Source organism: Nilaparvata lugens, chromosome Y (assembly GCF_014356525.2).
Source record: "Nilaparvata lugens isolate BPH chromosome Y, ASM1435652v1, whole genome shotgun sequence".
NCBI lineage: Eukaryota > Metazoa > Arthropoda > Insecta > Hemiptera > Delphacidae > Nilaparvata > Nilaparvata lugens.
The window spans coordinates 2,132,528-2,138,527 of NC_052519.1; positions in this window are offsets into that span (position 1 = coordinate 2,132,528).

Genomic DNA, 6,000 nt, shown 5'->3' on the forward strand with positions numbered 1-6,000 from the left:
CGTTCCATGCCCCCATCCAGATAGGTTTTACCCAAAATTTCAAATTAATCAGTTGAGTATATTTCAGACGTGATGATGCGTCAAACATAATTCCCTATTCCTTACGTGCATAAGCCAGTTCTTTCCTTTATTATAGTATGGAAAACTGAAGAAGACATAATACTTGAAAACCTCACAGAATCATATTGGTTTTTCCAATACATCAATAAATTTTAGTTCGATCAAGATCCTCCTCAATTTGAATCAGGCAGCCTTCTGTTTTCCCAATTCCAAACAAAATACCTAAAATACTCGTTTCACTGTGAATTCGTGTCTAATAGTACATAATAACTGAAGAATATAAATTATTACTTATTTTATTGTGATCTATTCATGTTTTTCTTACGAAATTCAATGATAGGCCTACAGCATGAAGACTACCTATGTCCATTTCATTTGTACTGGTAGCAAAATTTTACATTAAAAATAATTATTTGATAAAATCCAAGTTCAATTGTAATGAAAACAAATTCCTTCAAAAAATAATTGATAATAATACGTTTCGAGGAAAAAAATTGGGAAAAATCGGGAATCGAACCGAGGATCCATCACTCCATAAGCTAGCGTTTTACAGTTACGCTAGACGGCCGTTTGAAAATATTAATCTTGTAACAGCATTATAACCTCTTCATAAAAAACACACACTTCTGAGCTGCAACAATGTAGCCTATGGAGCTTCATGTACGGTAGCATAGATTTGAACATTAATTCTGAAAAATCTAGAAGGAAAATTGAAATTTGGGCTTCCAGGTGCACGAGATTGATATTTTTAGAATCTAAGTGCAAAATTTGGAGATCTAAATCATTCCGATTTTTCCGGTATGCAATCCACAAGTTGACATGTTTTGATGCGAACAAACGAACAAACACAACCCTACTCTCTCATATAGATTATCGAGAAAATAGTTTTGGTTGTTGAAGTAATATTAATTTGAAAGAAAAGCTGACTCTGCCAGAAGAATGAGGAACAACTTCACGCGCTCCTGAGTGACAGAGTAGACTTGTGAAAACGTTTTGGGCAGTCGCAATCTTTTAAACAATTAATTATCTTCATTAATGATTATCGAGAAAATAGTTTTGGATGCTGATGTAATAATTATTTGAAAGAAAAGCTGACTCCGCCAAAGGATTCAACAGGAACAAATTCGTGCGCTCCTGAGTGATAGAGTAGACTTGTGAAAACAGTCGTAATCATTTGTTTATTGGATAGTTTATTCAGAAAATGGTTTCGGATGTTTAGTTAGTAATTAAAAGAGCGATGAAAGGTTTCTATAACTACTTTTTGCAGGCATAAGTTACGTGCTAAGGAACAGTTGCAGACTTTGATAATATATTCGTCTGTGTAAACTGTTCAAAAGGGTCACGCTTACTTCTTATTGAAAAAAATGATAATTTAATCAATATAAAAAATTAATTGACAAGCCTGATTTATTCGAATATATTTTAAATATATAGGAAACGTTTTTATAGTGAGGTCCACGTTATAATGACAGTATTTGTTCAACTTTGGTTTTGCTATCCTTGTCTATCATTCGACAAAGCCGGTGGTACTATCCTTTTCTAGGTCCATAACGATGCCAATTAAGTTTTTCCACCACAATGAGGTATATATTGTATAAAGTAAATTAGCATGAAATGACCATTTACTAATAAAATAATTTGTATTGAACAATAGACCTAGTATAATTATTTTATTGGACCTTTCAGGCTATCATAACTACTGTCTTTACAGTTTTAAAGTAACTTCTCTTCATATAGGTACCGTAGTAGAAGTATCTCCATATACACCTAATTTTTCATGTTCAGGACTAGTTAGCCTAATAATAAACAATTATAATAGTCATATAAATATTAAATAGAATTATCATTCAATTAAAAGCTTCCAGAATATTGAAATAGAAATAGAAAGAAAAATAAAAATCTTATGCATCATGGCAAAAAAATCATGGCATCAATGTCCGAAACATGTTGTGATTAAATATTTCAAAAAGGATACTAAGATTTTTATTTTTCTTTCTATTTCTATAAAAGTAGCCCTATACAGAAAAGAGATAAATTCCAGAATGTTCTACGAAAATGATAAAAATGATCAGAATGCAAATGTTCTTATCAGTAAACCGAGTAAAGACACTCAGGCTGCATGATTGAAGGATGATTGATGCTCCTGCTTGAAGACCTGCAGAAACTAGACATCAAAGAGTAAATGTCGATATTGGTATCGATCAATATATATGTGGGACTATCCACAAAGTAGAAGGAATTTAACTTTCTTCTCTGTGCCTGTTGTTATGTTTTAGGAAAAAATCCTAGATAAACAGAGCTTTCAGTCCTATCTTAACGTGACGTGTCGTCCTGGAATGTGAGTGTGAGAGTGCTGTTATCAGGTCTGGCTGCAACTGTCTACAACGTTGATGGAAAAATACATTTTCAAGATGTTCGATGTTTTTGAACGAGTAGTATTATAGTCAACATGTCTACTAACGTTGATGGGAAGATAAATTTTCAAGATGTTCGATGTTTTTGAACGCGTAGTATTATAGTCCACTAGACAGCTGATTTATGATGAATAGTTCTATAGTTTGATTTTTACTCTAATATTGGCGTATGAAGGAGGCTCCTTTTTCCTTTTATATTATCCTTTAAATGCAAAATTTCCAAAAACCTTGTATATACGTCGACGTGCAATTAAAAAAGGAAATACCTGTCAAGTTTCATGAAAATCTATCACCACGTTTCGCCGTAAATGCGCAACATTTAAACATTAAGAGAAATGCCAAACCGTCGACTTGAATCTTAGACCTCACTTCGCTCTGTCAATATTATTCTTGTAATACTTGAAGTTAAAGTTTGACTATTGAATTTTTTGAATCGTGTAATTGTAAACGTATTAACTATGGAAATTTCAAATTTATACAAAACTGCTACAACAAAAATTCAGCTAGAAAACATGACCAGGAAAAAAGTTGTGCGCGTGTTCGATATAAGGACTTCAATCCAGGTAAAATAGAAAATAAATCCTTTTATTTAAACTAATCTGCAAAATTTGGGTCTAATTAGAGAGTTAGGGAAATGCACTAAACCAACATTTTATTTTGCAACTTTTTGAATAACAATCAAATATAGATGTACAGTATAAAATATGCTACTATAATAGTTTTCATATTTCTTTTAGGGCTAATCATTTTTTTCAAAGAATTAATCTGTACACTCGTTGAATAGATTTGCTACATTTTTGTATACTTCTTATTTAATTCGAAAGGGCTACTTCAAAATTTATTCAATATCATTTAAGTTTCATCCTATATTTATGTACCGTTATTTAAATTGATCTATATATTTTTATAATAGATAAAAGTTGAAAATCAAAGTGATACCTTTCTCAGTATATATTCTTTATTTTTCACAATCATGTTTCAGCATTACAGGCCTACTTTGATTTACATGTTTTATGTGAAAATACAAGTAGCCCTGAACAGGATAGTAAACGTTTTTCTAAAAAGTTTGTTTTTATACAAATTTTATTTTTATAAAAGTTTGTAATATTATTCTCATTAGTCGTCATAAAAATGTATAATGCATATCAAGTCATAACTTTTTGATATACCCATATTATTATGATCACATTCATACTTCTAAAACTTCAGAGTCTGGTCAACTTTAATGACAAAAAATCAACCAAGCACTTAAATCTGTATAGAGTCAAAGTAAAGAGTATCCATTTCTTATTCACTTGCAAGCATTGTTGGCAAACCTGCTTCTTGATGGTGGTGGAATGAACAAGTTTGCGTACGACGAGATGGTCTTTGGCCTGACCTGGCTTTCGTTTGAAAAAATGAGATGCCTGCCTTAACCCAACGTTAGTAGACAGAAGGTTGATCACTCACAGGTGTAAGATTCGAAGTGGTGGGGGGAACGCCAGCGTGACGTCACGTGTAGTAAAAATGTGATAGAGTAACCACACTGAGCATACAGTTTATTCACTGTATCTTCAAAATACATCGTCGTTTAATCCCCTCAAGATTGACCTAGCACTTATAAATTATCCATACTTATAGCGATTGAATCACTGATTCTAATGATGTTGTTGAATATTTCAAGTTCATTCAACTTGTATGAATAAAGTTAAGTTGAAAGTTTTTCAAGAATCTAAAAACGTAACACGAAAAAGTTAATAAGCTGAAGCGTTAGTAGACAACATTATACTATTATAATTTCAGATTAACCCATTAGCCCAGTCAATAAAGGTTTTTTCGATCCGAAAATTAAATAAAAGCTGAATCTTTCACCATCGATAGAACCCTCCCAGAGGGTCATTCTCCCAAAAGTCCCAAGAAATCCCCTTGGAGCTTTCCCCCCTAGCCCCCCTCAAAGTTGAAAAATGCAGGTAATCACGGAAAATCAATTATCTCTGTACCCATTGATCGGAAACAGTTCTATTATATGCCATTCGATTCGTTACATTATGGACTACAATATTAGTTATATTCATTTTTTCAATAAAATTGATAGTTTTCTTGATAAAATAATATATAAGTAGAAATTTAGGGGGTTTGCGATTTGATTTTTTTTGTTTTCTTCGATTAACTTCAAAGGAAGTAGTTTTAAAGAAAAATGAGCCGAATAATTAATGTAGCCAGTCTCATTGCAAATCCATTGATGTATATTGTTATGTATTTGCGATTCGATTTGACGCCGTGGAAGGGGAAACAGTCGACGCGGAACGGCGCGGCTGACTCTCTTAGCCATAGTAAACAGCAAACTGGAAATCAATTATCTCTGTAACCATTAATCGGAAGAAAATCTGTCATATGTCATTCGATTCGTTAAATTATGGACTACAATATTAGTCAGATTCTTTTCCTCAATAAATCGAACAGTTTTCTTGATAAAATAATATAATGTAAAAATTTAGGGGTTTTTCGATTTGATATTTTTGTTTTCTCCGATTAACTCCGAAGCAAGTAATTTTAAAGAACAATGTGACGAATAATTATTGTAGCCACATTCATTGCAAATTCATTGATGTATATTGTTATGTATTTGCGATTCAAGTTGACGCTGTGGAAGGGGAAACAGCCGACGCGGCTGACTCCCTTCACCATAGTAAACAGAATAATACTGCTGTCTACATTGCATCTCATTTACACTATGGCGCTCGAAACAATTAATTTTGTCTATTGTTTTGACATGCGCTGTATATAGATTTTCACTTTTCAATACTCTAAAAAATATTACAATTTTCTTGATTAAAAAATAATAATAAGGCGAGTGACCTGGCTGGCTCAGGTCTGGTGTCAGAGTTTTCAGGTCGCAACTGATCAATTTCAGGGCCTCTGACATGACCCAACGACTGCTTTTTGGGCAGCCGGGAATTTTCTTGATTTAACCATGCTCATGATAAAAATCAGGATTTCGTTGTTTGCTCAAAGAATTTATTATATTAATTTGAAGTGTGTCTTCTCCATACGAGTCAGAGGTAACACAATTTGATAACTCTAGTTTCAGATATTGATGTTTTTCAACGAAGTTTCATGATATATTATGTGTCCGACTCCTTCATCTTATCCTTATTTTGTGAAAAAAGATTCAAAATTTATTTTCATAGCTTTTCTTGTGTTTTATCTTGTTTCATCTCTCTTTATAATTTAAACAATTGATAATGGAATGAATATCATAAGATCACGTGAACAAAAAAATAAAATAAAAGGGTAGGGTGGGCCTACCTGAGATACTATATGATAACACTGTACTCCTGATAAGTTGAAAATTTTCAAGCTGAAATTAGATTAATTTGTTGCATATTCGGTTCAAATATTAACAAATGTTACCAAATGTTACCAAATATCACCAATATTATCACATATAGTGAAAACGAATTACTCTGAAGCTTTCTATTCTCACTGAACATGAAGAGGCAATACCAAGCCAGAATCGCAGTTCCTTCCAAATCATTATTATCAG